We start from the raw sequence: 15415 nt of genomic DNA, 5'->3' as shown, positions 1-15415 counted from the left end.
CCACCGGGCTTCTCCATGCATCGTGCCGACAGAGATGAACACCTCTCTGGGAAGAGGAAGGGCGGGGGTGTATGCTTCATGATTAATGACTCAACGAGTAATAATAACAACATACAGGAACTCAAGTCCTTCTGCTCGCCAGACCTAGAATTCCTTACAATCAAATGCCGGCCATATTACCTCCCAAGAGATTTCTCGTCAGTTATCGTAACAGCTGTGTACATTCCCCCTCAAGCAGACACCACAACGGCCCTAAAGGAACTTCACTGGACTCTATGTAAACTGGAAACCATATATCATGAGGCTACATTTATTGTAGCTGGGGATATTAACAAAGCAAATTTGAGAACAAGGCTACCTAAATTCTATCAGCATATTGATTGTAGTACTCACGGGGGTAATATGCTCGATCACAGCTACTCTAACTTCCGCGATGTGTACAACGCCCTCCCCCGCCCTCCCTTCGGCAAATCTGACCATGACGCCATTTTGCTCGTACCGTCTTATAGCCAGAAACTCAAACAGGATGTACCAGTGATTAGAATCATTCAACGCTGGTCTGACCAATTGGAATCCACGCTTCAAGACTGTTTTGATCACACGGACTGGAATATGTTCCAGTCAGCCTCAGAGAACAATATCGATCTACGCGCTGACTCAGTGAGTGAGTTAATAAGAAAGTGCATTGGAGATGTTGTACCTACTGTGGCTATTAAACCTACCCTTACCAGAAACCATGGATGGATGGTGGCATTCACGCAAAACTGAAAGCGCAAACCACTGCATTTAACCATGAAAAGAGGTCTGGGAATATGGCTGAATATTAACAGTGTAGTTATTCCCTCCGCAAGGCAATCAAACAAGCGAAATGCAAGTACAGGGACAGAGTGGAGTCACAATTCAATGGCTCAGACAGAAGATGTATGTGGCAGGGTCTACAGGAAATCACAGACTACAAAAACGAAACCAGCCACGTCACAGACAACGACGTCACACTTCCAGACAAACCAAACACCTTTGCCCGCTTTGAGGATAATACAGAGCCACCGTCGTGGCATGCTAACAAGGACTGCACCACCCCCCCCCTCCTTCTCCGTGGCTGACATGAGTAAAACGTTTAAACGTGTTAACCCTCGCAGGGCTGCTGGCCCAGACGGCATCCCTAGTCGCTTCCTTAGAGCATGTGCAGACCAGCTGGCTGGTGTGTTTACGGACATATTCAATCGCTCCCTATCCCAGTCTGCTGTCCCCACATGCTTCAAGATGGCCACCATTGTTCCTGTACCCAATATGGCAAAGATAACTGAACTAAATGACTATCGCCCCATTGCACTCACTTCTGTCATCATGAAGTGCTTTAAGAGACTAGTCAAGGATCATATCACCTCCACCTTACCGGCCACCCAAGACCCACTGCAGTTTGTATACCGCCCCAACAGGTCCACAGACGATGCAATCACTATCACACTGCACACTGCCACATCTGGACAAGAGGAATGCCTATGTAAGAATGCTGTTCATTGACTACAGCTCAGCATTCAAGACCATAGTACCCTCCAAGCTCATCATCAAGCTGGAGGCCCTGGGTCTCAACCCCGCCCTGTGCAACTGGGTCCTGACTTTCTGACGGGCCGCCCCCCAAGTGGTGAAGGTAGGAAAGAACATCTCCACTTCGCTGACCCTCAACACTGGGGCCCCACAAGGGTGCGTGCTAAGCCCCCTTCTGTACTCCCTGTTCACCCACGACTGCGTGGCCATGCACGCCTCCAACTCAATCATCAAGTTTGCACATGACACAACAGTAGTGGTCTTGATTACCAACAATGACGAGACAGCCCAGTCAGGAAAATAACCAACGTCAAGAAACATAGGAGATGAGCGTGGACTTCAGGAAACAGCAGAGGGAGCACCCCCCTATCCACATCGACGGGACAGCAGTGGAGAAGGTGGAAAGTTTTAAGTTCCTCGGTGTACACATCACAGACAAACTGAAATGGTCCACCCACACAGACAGTGTGGTGAAGAAGACGCAACAGAACCTCTTCAACCTCAGGAGGCTGAAAAAATGTGGCTTGTCACCCAAAACCCTGACAAACTTTTACAGATGCACAATCGAGAGCATCCTATCACAGCCTGGTATGGCAACTGAACCGCCCTCAACCGCAAGGCTCTCCAGAGGGTGGTGCGGTCTGCACAACGCATCACTAGGTGGAAATTACCTGCCCTCCATGACACCTACTGCACCTGATGTCATAGGAAGGCCAAAAAGATCATCAAGGACAACAACCACCTGAGCCACTGCCTGTTCACACCGCTACCATCCAGAAGGCGAGGTCAGTACATGTGAATCAAAGCTGGGACCCAGAGACAGAAGAACAGCTTCTATCTCAAGGCCAATAGACTGCTAAACAGCAATCACTAACTCAGAGATGTTGCTGCCTACATTAAGACCCAATCACTGGCGACTTTAATAAATGGCTCACTAGCCACTTTAAATAATGGCACTTTAATAATGTTTACATATCTTACATTACTCATATCAAATATATATATATTGTATTTTATGCCATCTATTGCACCTTGCCTATGCCGCTCGGCCATCGCTCATCCATATACTTACATGTACATATTCTCATTCAACCCTTTAGATCTGTGTGTATTAGGTAGTTGTTGGGAATTGTTAGATATTACTGCACTGTCGGAACTAGAAGCACAAGCATTTCCCTACAGTTGCATTAACATCTGCTAACCATGTGTATGTGACCAATACGATTTGATTTGATTTGAGATGTCAATCAAATGTATTTGGCATCGATCAAATGGGCAGGCAGGCAGGCAAGTTCCCATTCAATTGTCAAAACATGGGTTGGGACAAGCATGCATTGGTAGGCAAGCTGCAGAAGGAGGAGCAGACTACTAGTCCCCATCATTTATCAGTGCAATTTTGACGGCCAACTAGCTGAAAAAGTTTGAGAGGGTTTATCTAATGTTCCCTCGTTAGATTTTAGCTCATCTCACTCTGGCTAGAATTAGTCGTTGATCTTGTTGTTATTGATGTGCAGAACTGAGGGCGAGAGAGCCTACCTTTTCATGGTTGTCTGATCTATTGGACTGTAAAGTTCCCAAATGTAAAAGGACTCCGGTGGTATTTACATACTGTATTTGCGGAAATTCATTCAGATGTATTTTTTGGGCTTTTTGCGAGTGCTTTCTAGTGATCTAAAGTCACGCTGTTGCTACTGTCTGTAAACACACAGTCCAGTTCAAAGTGAATGATGGCAGGCCTGTGTGGCGAATGGCTTATTTGCATAAAGGCCTTTAGCTCTGATTGGCTATGGCGCAGCGGTGGTCCTGGACAAGATAGATGTTTTATTATTTATTTACTGCAGTGTCCAATCGCATGTCCGCTTTCCCACTCTATATTGCTATAGAATTTTCTCAAATGCCTTACTATACGGCATTCCCAAACATTCTATGAATTTATAAAAATTTGAAAATGACCATATCTAAGCTCTTGCTTGTCAGAAAAAGTAAAAAAAAAAAGGTGTCAAATCCTTCCTGGAGGTGTACATTTAAAAAATGCTGTCAGTTCCACTAAGTGTATAACTCAAGTGAAAATTCATCCCGCAGTGCAAGTTAAAACACGCATGCACATACACACGTGCACACACACACGCACACACACACACACACAGCTTACTAGCTGCCCATCTGGGATCACCCTATTTACATATGTGTGAAATTTAAACTGGAGTCAGTCAGATGTGATAAAGCAAATAATTGCAGCATCATCGTATAGCTAAAGAGGCAAATGGCTGTTCGCGTGAACATGTTCAAACTGAGCTCACAAGAACTCTGAGTAGAGCAATCATTTTGAATAATGTCTCCTAATTATCATGACTGGTTTCATACGATAGCTGTTGTGTAAATATAGCAAGAATACACCGGAAACAGGATTCACACGACTTGACAAATTCATAACAAATTGACTAGCTGCAGATTTGCAGCTAAAAACATTTGAGCGTCTTACCAGAGCAGCACTTCTGTTCCTCCTCCTGCCAAGCAACACACTGGAAATGGCAGGACAGACAGATCGACAGGAGCTAGGAGGGACACACACACACACACACACACACACACACACACACACACACACACACACACACACACACACACACACACACACACAGTTCTCCAAGTTCAGTTTGGTGAGTGAAAGTTCACAGGGAATCAACAAAAACAATTTATAATTACTCCCACACAAACCCCGCTTAGACATTCTAATCCACATTGCAACATATTTCAAATATCCCTTTGGCGGCCAACATGTTTTACTTTTCATAACAATTACACATTGAGATATTAGGGTATCTGGGGTCTTATGCTTGGAGATTAGCCAACACTTACTGAATGTCTTGGAGTGACCTTATCCATCAAACTGCCACAACAATCGGATCAAATGGCTCACATTAAGTCTGTTTAGTAAAACAATTAGCCTGTCGGTAACTTCAGCGGTCAGTGTGTGTGTGTGTGTGTGTGTGTGTGTGTGTGTGTGTGTGGACACACGTTTCTCCTGACAAACCTTCCTTTCTTTCTGAGGCAGAACAATGAGCACTTCTCCATCTCCTGGTAGAGTGTCTGTGTAGTGTGTGTGTGTGTCGTGTGTGTGTGTGTCGTGTGGGGCTCTTCAGCTGCCGAGTTGCGTAATAAGGAGGTTGGGGGTGAGAGAGAGTGTCATTTGCTGAGAATAATATTTTTCTCTACATTACTGTTATGTTCTACGTGAATATATTGTGACAGAGTGTTATAATGCAGCAAACATTATAGAAATGTTAATATAACTCCCATACTTATGTCTCACACTAGCTAGCCACCTGGCTTGGCCTAGCTTTATAAAAGTAATTGAGAGAAACTACTCCCCTCAGTACCATGAACGCTATGATAAAAAAGCATTGAACTTAAGTGGTTCGATCAGAACGCAACATATATGGCCAATGAAGCAACCAATTCCTGTTTACATGCTGCTGAATGGGTCATTAATCATGACACTGTATGGGCACTTCCTGTTGGGGGTGGTGACTTAGTTTGATTGACATATAATTAATCAGGGCCGTGTGAGCGGTTTGCTTTGTTAGTACAGGAGTCAGTGCAGCTGTTTTCACAGAAAGGCAGGGTTTAAGTGCTTAAAACTATTTGGTTACATGTTACTGCAGGTATCACCTCTTTAAGTACACACATGCACACACACACACACACACCTAAACCTCAAACTGTTATTCCACAGCGAACACGTAATACATGACATATATGTTTACACTTTTACTACTATTTGCTGTGTTGTTAGGCAGTACAGGTCATCTACAGTATATCGTATTCTAGTAACACGTTGGTAAAATATAGCAGTTTCCATGGTTTCTAGGTAACAACAAAGCAATAAATAAAAGTGTACAGTTCAATAATAGTTGTTCGAAACAAGTAAGTGCGCTAATTTCATTTACGTGTGCTACTCCTACGTTGACATAGTCATTCTGTTTACAACTTATACACTGTAGTGCGGTTAAGGGAATAGTTATGGATTTTGGCAATGAAGCCCTTTATCTTCTTCCCCAGAGTCAGATGAACTCGTTGGTTACCATTTTTATGTCTCTGTGTCCAGTAGGAAGGAAGCAAGAGGGAGTTTAGGGAGCCAATGCTAACTAGCTTAGCGCTAGCATGCTGTACCCAAAGACATCTAGTCTTTGCACTGCTATCGCTAACGCTATCCCCAATCCCCTTAACCACACTATGGTGTATAATTTGTAAACAGAATAATCATGTCAATGTAGGAGTAGAGAAAAATATTAATGTTAAATAGCCATTCTTAGCCAATCTTTCATGTTGAAACAACCACGACTATTTGCGACGTTAATGCAAACAATGGACACTGTTTTTTCCCCTCTACTATTATTCTGACATTTCACATTCTTAAAATAAAGTGGTGATCCTAACTGACCTAAGACAGGGAATTTTTACTGGGATTAAATGTCAGGATATGTGAAAAACGGAGTTTAAATGTATTTGGCTAAAGTGTATGTAAACTTCCAACTTCAACTGTATATAATAAATACGGGTAAATTGTGTTTTGACTGCACTGGGCCTTTAAAGATTCATTTTTAATTTGTATGATTGACTCCAATCTTTGTACGTGCATTACGGGTCAGATACCATCAGTTATCTTTTCATTCCTCCAGGGTACACACACAGGCAGATGTTTACGAACGATGCATGTTTGTCCTACTTTTATAGTTTTAAGGATCAAGTGATCCATTTCACTAACTTAATGTGAAAGTACCAGAACTACTTTCTTCTCGATAAAATAGTATATCCGCTTTACTCCTTTTTGAATTGCCACCTACTGTGACAGGATATGAAATTGCTAAAAAGACAGGAAGTCTGAAAAACACCATGTTTGCGTATGAAATTGCACCCTATACCCTATACAGTGCACTACTTTTGACCAGGGCCGATATGGCTCTGGGCCCAGTTTCCCAAAAGCATCTTAAGGTTAAGTTAATCTTTGAACCATAGGTTCCTATGGGTTCCTACCATAGGTTCCTATGGGTTCCTACCATAGGTTCCTATGGGTTCCTACCATAGGTTCCTATGGTTCGCTTAACCTACGTGTAATTTTGGATGCAAACCATGTGTTCAGCCATGAATCAATTAATTGCAGGTTAGCTCAGTGTAAAACAGTTTAAAAGCATAAACTGCCCTTCATCCTACAGATCAACCGTTGTAATCGTCTGAAGTCTCTTATCCAGTCATACATGTGTGGCCTTTGGTAGTAATACTTACTGACGGCATACATGAACACAAACGTATCAACGCTTAGCAATACACCCACATTTCTTCATAACTTGTTTGGGTCACGACTAACAACACAATTAGTATGTGCTATTAATAAATGAGTATTGCTGCATTTTTGAACATTCATAAGCAAGACAGCATTTATGAGTAATATTGAAAGCCTATCTGTATTCCTATATTTTTTTATAAGCACATGAAACCAATAGTCCAAACATACGGTAAAAGTGTTCAGAATAAGCAGATATTAACTAGGCATGTTTGGATACGTTTGACAGTCCATTCTGTCTCTGTCTATTTTGAGTGGCTTGCACAGCAGCCCACTCTGTCTGGCACAGCGACTCCGCATATTCATCTCTGACAAATAAATCTCAAACTGTAATGATGGACTCCAACTCAGGCATGACTTATGGGCTAGCCTCCCCTGCTCATCTGCCATCTGTCAATCAATCATCCCCCCTGCTCTACTCCTACAGTTATTTATCATTCGGTTCCATCCATCCTTCAGCAGCTGTCTATCGTTCATCAGGATGGATGAACTGATTAACGACGACGTTTTCCCTCCTCATGGCGTACTGCCCATTATACTTCTACTAGCACTGTATGTTGTCTTATTTTGTATCAGTCTCTCTCTCTCTCTCTCTCTCTCTCTCTCTCTCTCAATTCAAAGGGCTTTATTAGCATGGGAAACATATGCTTAAATTGCTAAAGCAAGTGAAGTAGATAATAAACAAAAGTGAAATAAACAATAAAAAAATTAACAGTAAACATTACACTCACAAAAGTTTCAAAGCAATAGAGACATTTCAAATGTCATAACGATGTGCAAATAGTTACAAGTACAAAAGGGGGAATAAATTAACAAAAATATCAGTTGTATTTCCATTGGTGTTTGTTCTTCATTGGTTGCTCTTTTCTTGTGGCAACAGGTCACAAATACGATACACCGCGGTATTTCACCTAATAGATTTGGGAGTTTATCAAAATTACATTTTCAAATTCTTTGTGGGTCTGTGCTGTGTAATCTGAAGAAAAATGTGTCTCTAATATGGTCATGCATTTAGCAGGAGGTTAGGAAGTGCAGCTCAGTTTCCACCTCATTTTGTAGGCGGTGGGCACTTGAGAGCCAGGTCTGACTCCACAGGTATCTCTCGTTATCTCCCTCTCGTGACATTGCATTCTCTACTAAACAACAGAGGGAATGATGGGGTGAGTTTATACCTCTGTTTATATCTTTATCACACATTTTTTGTTTTGTTCTCTCTCTTATTTTCTCTCTCCCTCTCTCCCTCTCTCCCTCTCCCTCTCTTCTTGTCTTTCTCCCTCCAACCTCCCTGCTGATATAAACTTGAGGGCGGCCTCCCCCCTCCTCCTCCTCCTCCTCCTCCTCTCCCCCTACCTTGGGTCATTCCTAATGAGAGGGTCTTAAAGTTTCCCCCTCTCCCTCTGGTCACATTAAAGAGTGTTCACCTTCTAAATGACAGATCAAACCAGGAGAAACGAAGGAGAAACGAAGGAAACTCCACCAAGGGAAGCAGTGGTACTGAACAGACCTGGGTTCACATACTAGGTTGAAATGTTTGTGGAACTTTTAATGTTTTCTTTAGTCTGCCTGGAGTGCCAGATGGGCCGTGTTTACACTTTTGCAAATATTATGTTGGTTCCATTGTGCCAGGCAAGCTCAATCAAGCCCAGATAAAGTTTTTGGAATAATTTTAAATAGTATTTGAACCCAGCTTGGGTATTGAACGGTATAATATGTACTTTAGCAGAGGACAAATAAAAAAAGGCATACAATTCATTCAAATTACTGTAGTATTCTCCAAGAGTTGTGGAATAAATCATGTTGCCAAGACCCTAGATCTCAAAGGCATCTAAGTCCATTAAATGTTTTAATTGTGAACAAGACATTTTAATTCGAATTCCTTGTAAAAAAAAGTTAACTCTACTTCCTGGTAATCAGTCTGTCCCTGTAACTGTACCTTAAAACTGGGACACAGATTTTGATACTGGCTGCGGAACTGTGCAAATCTGTGTCCCTGTCTTCCAATAGCCAGGTTCAAGGCAATCAGAAGGGCCAATTTTGGCCCCTTTGAGTGGAAATCAATATGGACCATCTGATCCATCTCCACTGCTCATCTGTGACACCTGTTTCAACTCTTCCGCTTCGTTGTCTTTCTCATAATGGACCAGAGCATGTGGTGGGTAAACGTCTGTCTTTCTTTCTCTCTCTTTTGTCTCAGATCAGGGGATCCCTGGCCAGATGATGGCAGAGTGATAGTTCATTTCAGAGAGAACCAGTGAAATGAGATGAGACCCGGGCTCAGGTTTCTGTCAGGCCAGGACTGTTGAGTGTCTTTGGGGCTCATTGGTGGTCTCATTGGTGGTCTCCTCTCCTCTCCATATAGGGCCTTTAACTGGTAATGAATTTGTTGCCTAATGGGTCTCTGGCACCAACCCAGCGGCCAAGCGTTTCTCCCCCGCCTGCCACCGTCCGTCAGGCCGTGTGAAAAATGTGGAGGATCAGTGGTGGAGCAGAAGACTCATACAGAGGATGAGGGGGTGGAGAGAGGATTCGGTTATCACCACCACCAGAGAACGGGGTGTGTGTGTGTGCACTCTTGCTGTGGGCATCATTGTATTCCTCGTCCACACTGCATATGAATGGGTGTGTGTGTGTGTGCGCACTCTTGCTGTGGGCATCATTGTATTCCTAGTGCACACTGCAGATGAAGGGGTGTGTGTGTGTGTGTGTGTGTGTGTGTGTGTGTGTGTGTTTGTGCGTGTGTGTGTGTGTGTGTGTGTGTGTGTGCACTCTTGCTGTGGGCATCATTGTATTCCTAGTGCACACTGCAGATGAAGGGGTGTGTGTATGCGTGCGTGCGTGCGTGTACGTTTGTGTGCCTCAAGAACTCAAACACATTATGGGACTGTTAATGATTTAATGTTAATGACAGGAATAATACCACACTCTTCGGATCAGATCAGAACTCAATGAGGCCCCGTATTACGGTCTCCATACTGGCTGACTTCAGACTGGAGGTCAACACGGCCCCACATCAGAAACCAGACTCTCCATGGTACTCAATAAGGCCTCCAGTAGAGATGATGAAATGACAGATAGTATCTCTTCAATTATCACAGAGGCATCATCTCCCCATCAGCAGATCCATATTAGGACCATTATCTATCTACACAGTCAGTGTCTCTGGAGCCCAAATCTGCAATTGCAGCTAAAACGCCATCATAACTACTGTGCGCTACAAACCTGGATGAATATGGACCAGCGATCAATAAATCCATTCTAATTTCATCAGACGGTGTGGGAAAACAGAAAGGTAGGGTTTAAAGAGTGCATGGGTAAGAACGATATAGTTGGAATTCATTGAAAATAACGGCCTAACTTTTCATTGCTGTTTTTAATAATAAATCTTCTGAGATGCGCGAGATAAAAACGATCTATAACTGGGCAAAGACGTCAGATCAACATTTCATTTGGGGACTTTTAATCAAACCTTGAAACCCTATTATGGGTTGAAATGAATTCGATTTTGAAAGCAAATTCAACCAACTAGCCATGTTGATTCAATGGTTGTTTTTTTACACTACAAAAATGACAGGGTAGCCTACTCTGCTGATACTGACAAACAGACCAATAGAAACGATGTTGTCTGATCCATATAATTGGCCTACGAAAAGGGGAGACACAAATACAGTATGACGTCCATCTAACCTGGAGTTGGAAATTATTGTCCAACAACAAACAAAAGTGGCACTGACCCATTGACAAGACACTGAATATGCACTTCCCAGGGAATATGGCCGATGTTCTCTGCTAGTGCCAATATGATAGGCTACTGTTCACTCAATTAAGTTAAGAATTTTGATAACTGAAAGAAAGATTGCCGTCATTTCACTATCATCTATTTACAGCAATAGCCATTTTGCTTTCCAAACAGTTTTTCCATGATTGTATTTTTAAATAATACAATAATGCCTGCCTGGATCTCTCTGCTTTTCACTGACAGTCGCAACTCAACAATCACCTATTTGGTATTTGCAGCGTACGCTGCCCAAATTGCGGGCCCTTCCGACTGTAGGATATGTGATGTAAAACAATACACAGGTTGTTTTTTTTTAGAAGCGAATGGTCCTCTGTGGCCAAATCATGCTTTATGCTGTAGTAGCCTATTTTGAATGATTGTATTTATTTCTGTAGACAGGAGTAAGCTTATTAGGCTATATCATTTTGGCAATTTAATTCAATTTACTTTAGGGAAAGCTTAGCTTCCCTTAGCCTTATTGTCACGTCCTGACCAGTAAGGGGTCATTTTGTTATTGTAGTATGGTCAGGACGTGGCAGGGGTGTGTTTGATTTATGTGTCTTGGGTTTTTGGGTAATGTTCTATGTTGTCTATTTAATCTATTTCTATGTTCAGGTTTTGGTTTGGCCTTCAATTGGAAGCAGCTGTTCTTCGTTGCTTCTAATTGGAGGCCATATTTAAGTAGGGGGTTTTTGTCACTATGTTTGTGGGTAGTTATCTTCTGTATAGCTGGTAAGCCTTATAGAACTGTTTTGTCGTTGTTTGTTATTTTTGTTAAGTGTTCACGTTAATCCAAATAAAATAAGGAAGATGAGCACGATACCTGCTGCGCCTTGGTCCACCTTTTACGACGCACCTGACACTTATGGACACGCCACCTATGCCTTTTAATGTGGCTCCTGCAGGCTACCCGCGCACATTTGTCCTCACACAAAATCATTTCAGCATCCAAACTGCAACAGTGCACTGTGTACCTGCAATTTTATGATTAGAAAGAGTCATCTGTTCCAAAACACCTATGTGTAGTGTGTTGACATTCTGTGATTGTCATTAGGCCTAGACTTCTAGCCTGAATTGATGCATCCACAGTTGTCCATGCGCGCCTCGGTCTAGGACACTCATCTCACCTTGTCCGCAAGTGTCTCGACCACTCATCTCCACCTTGACAAAATGTAAGTGTTTTCCTCAAACCACAATGCAATTTGGATATTTGGAGCATATCCCACCCGGTTTCCAGTCAATTCGCACATTTTTCATGCGGGTGACATGCAGTAATATTAAATAATGGTATAATAGCCTATAGTTTTTTAGGCATGTTATATTAATTGTGAAAGGCTCACATTTTACCAGTACGGAGTACGCCCACTATTTATTTTGCCGGGACGCCATACCAGACAGTACCACCTTACTTTCACCCCCGGTGATAACATTGATAAAGTAAGTTGAGATAATGTGGAAACTAGGCTGACACTTTTTTTTGCCTGGAGTGTACATTATGGCCAAGAAGAGACTCGAGAGGAGACTCAAACGTAATCATTGTTCTGTCACTCTCTGTTCAACACTCCAGCAAACCAACACAGTCACAAAGTAGGAAGACAGATATACAGCGTCATCATTCTACCTCAGCAATACTGTTGTGTATCCTGTCTGGCTTTTTTTTCAAAGCTTTTAAGGACCAAGCACCCAAACTTGTTGACTATGAATTTCATCTGACCAGTGGGGCCTGTGCTAACTTCTCGGATACACCAACTGCTGCCCACCTGCAAAAGACTACCCAGACAATCAATGTGAAGACCTCTTTGTTTTCTGTTATCAATGGTTTTCATGGTTTTCAATCAGCAAAGTTTATATTTGTGGGAGAGTTACAGTGACTGAGTGGACACAACGAGGCAAGCTATATGTTTTGGATAAATATTGTTTGTTTGGAAACTGAACCTTCAGAAAAAAGTATAGAAATTTGATATGACGTGCTGTAAAAAACAAATGTCCAACAGTGAGGTCATAAATTGGTGCCATAAAATGACATGTCCGAATATGTCACATTACTGAATCAAAAATTATCAGAGTACTGAATCGCTTTTAACAATAAAAACATTTATTCTAAAGTGCATTCTGTAGATTGAACCTGTTCGAACATATCCTGTACTTTGAGGGCATAATTGAACTAATGTGATGAGATAATTACAATTATTAAAAACAGCATGCTTTAATAAAGCACTTAATCATTTTAAGGACTATTTTATATGCTTATGGCTTTCAATGCTTCACCATGGGTTATGACTGTGTGATATATTGCTTATTATTAACTGGGTGGTTCGAGCCCTGAATGCTGATTGGCTGACAGCCGTGGTATGTCAGACCGTATACCACGGGTATGACAAAACATTTATTTTTACTGCTCTAATTACATTGGTTAACAGTTATTAATAGCAATAAGGCATTTCGGGGGTTTGTGGTATATGGCCAATATACCACGGCTAAGTTTTGTGTCCAGGCACTCCGCGTTGCATCGTACTACGAACAGCCCTTAGCCGTGATATATTAGCCATATACCACACCCCCTCGGGCCTTATTGCTTAAATATAGTTTACAGTGTGTACTAGAGGTGCTTTGGATGAGTCTTTGCGCAATGGGGTCTCTGACTTAACGACAGGCCCATTGAACACTGGTCAGAAGAATTTGCACACACTGTACAGAGATGTTTCTATTTTTTTTCTATTGACTGTACGTTTGTTTATGTGTAACTCTGTGTTGTTGTGTTTGTCGCACTGCTTTGCTTTATCTTGGCCAGGTCAAAGTTGTAAATGAGAACTTGTTCTCAACTGGCCTACCTGGCTAAATAAAGGTGAAATAAATAAATTAAATAAAATTTTAAAAATGTAATGTAAATCAAATATAAGAGACTGGTCTTCAAAAACAAAGTCTAGTCAAAAATCCCATGAGGCCAACATTATAACACACTGTTGATTTTCAGAATGAAATGTTCGAGTTATGGCTGAAAGAGGAGTGGATTGTGAGCAGTAGCACGTGGGTGCGTCCAAACTGGCACACTATTACCCACATAGTGCACTACTTTTGACTAGGGTCCATAGGACATGTATTCTCACGTGATACTTTGGGAAAATAACAAATGATACTGCATGGGTCATTGCAATGAACATGTTGGTGATGTTTTTAGACACGCATTGGAATGCGTGCAGGGAAATGTGGCATCATTTAGGTAATTTAATTTGTGAAAATGTTTCACTTTAAGCCTATAAAAAGAAATGGCTCCTGGTTTTCTCACAAAGCTTCACACTGACAGTCTGATGGACCAATTGAATGAGTTTAATAAAAAAATTATATGCTATAACAAAATGTTAAATATAATCAAAAGAAATACAGATAATGTTTTGTGTTAGAATGAAGCCCGAAGCCCGAAACCATAAAAGTTTTATTTTCTCCTGTCTCTTATCACTTGAACACAGCTGCTTAGAATATATCTTTGAATTGGTTTACAATGAGTGTTGAATGACAAGCTACTTTTCCAATTTACACATGATTTGTTCTGGTGGATTTGTCATTGTGCCGATACATATGGTAAAAAAAAATGGAAACTTCATTTCCGTAGAAGAATACATCCTAGTTTTTCCTCTTTCACGTTGGTCTCACAAAGATGACAACCATTTTATTAATTCAATTATATTATAAACATAAATATTGGTAAATGACAGACAAAATATGCTATGCCTCATAACTGAAATGGTTCCACCTCAGTGAAACGTGCCAATGCTTTGTGACTGAAAAATTGAGTGTTTTACACCTTTCCGACTCCAAAACAGCACAAGCTCTTTGTTTAGGTTACGACAAAGGAGTGTGAAAAGCAGATAGAAAATAGACTGGTATACAGTATAGTACTTCTTATCTTATCCACAGAGCCACAAACTTTACTTGGTTTATTATAGGAAAACTACAGATACCATTTGTAATTTTCTGCTGATCGTCAGAGATTTGCACCCACGGTACACATACAACCTTTAGAAACACACAAAGCAGCAGAAAAGCCTACCAATGTCATCCAAAAGTGAATTTCGGTGTGCGAAATGTTGCGTAGGCTCATTGTTCAACACTTATGAGTAATTTTTAAGTGTGACGCGTTATTTGCTGAATAAAGCCATAGAACCCTATGTAAATGATTTCCATTGTAATCAAGAGCAAAACAATACATGGCAACAATATTTCACAGCTCTACAAGCTAAATGGATGTCAAATTGTTTGAAACCCTGATGAAGTCTTAGCAGCCAAAACGTTGGCATTTATCACATTGATAGGAGCCGTGGTTAGTGTACTGCTCTTCTTTTCAATATCAACCATTTACGATCGATTTTTCAATCAAGACCCTTCCCGCTGGGCACACTCTGGTCGAATCAACGTTGTTTCCACATCATTTGATGAAATTAAGTTGAACCAACATGGAATAGACGTTGGAATGACATCTTTGCACAGTGGGTTGAGGCAGTAGATCTGTCGGAACTTGTGAACTAAACAGTGCAAGGAACAGTAAACAATATACCATACACACATACAGTAAACACTCGATCCTGTCTATGATATATGAGATGTGCGAATTGGGTAATGCAATATGTCTCCCACTTAAAAAAAGCAATGGAGATAACGAACCTGCTGAATGTAGTTCGGCTTTAGCAGTAGATGAATCGCTTTAGAAGCCTAAGCTCAAGACAGAGACCTGGGTACATATTGAGAAATCA

General features: G+C 41.5%; 1 protein-coding gene across 1 annotated transcript in view; it reads right to left on the bottom strand.

Annotated features, from left to right (window-relative positions):
• LOC115202131 (protocadherin Fat 1) overlaps window positions 1-4070 on the bottom strand; it is a 137351-nt gene extending 133281 nt beyond the window's left edge. The window contains exon 1 of the mRNA XM_029766047.1: window positions 4031-4070. The gene's annotated coding sequence lies outside the window, so the exon portion shown is untranslated. The remainder of the gene's footprint in view (window positions 1-4030) is intronic.
• Window positions 4071-15415: the final 11345 nt, after the last annotated feature.

The sequence above is a fragment of the Salmo trutta genome, chromosome 11 (assembly GCF_901001165.1).
Source record: "Salmo trutta chromosome 11, fSalTru1.1, whole genome shotgun sequence".
In the NCBI taxonomy this organism is placed as follows: domain Eukaryota; kingdom Metazoa; phylum Chordata; class Actinopteri; order Salmoniformes; family Salmonidae; genus Salmo; species Salmo trutta.
Note: the sequence above shows the minus strand (reverse complement) of the source record. Positions and strands in the feature narration are given on the sequence as shown.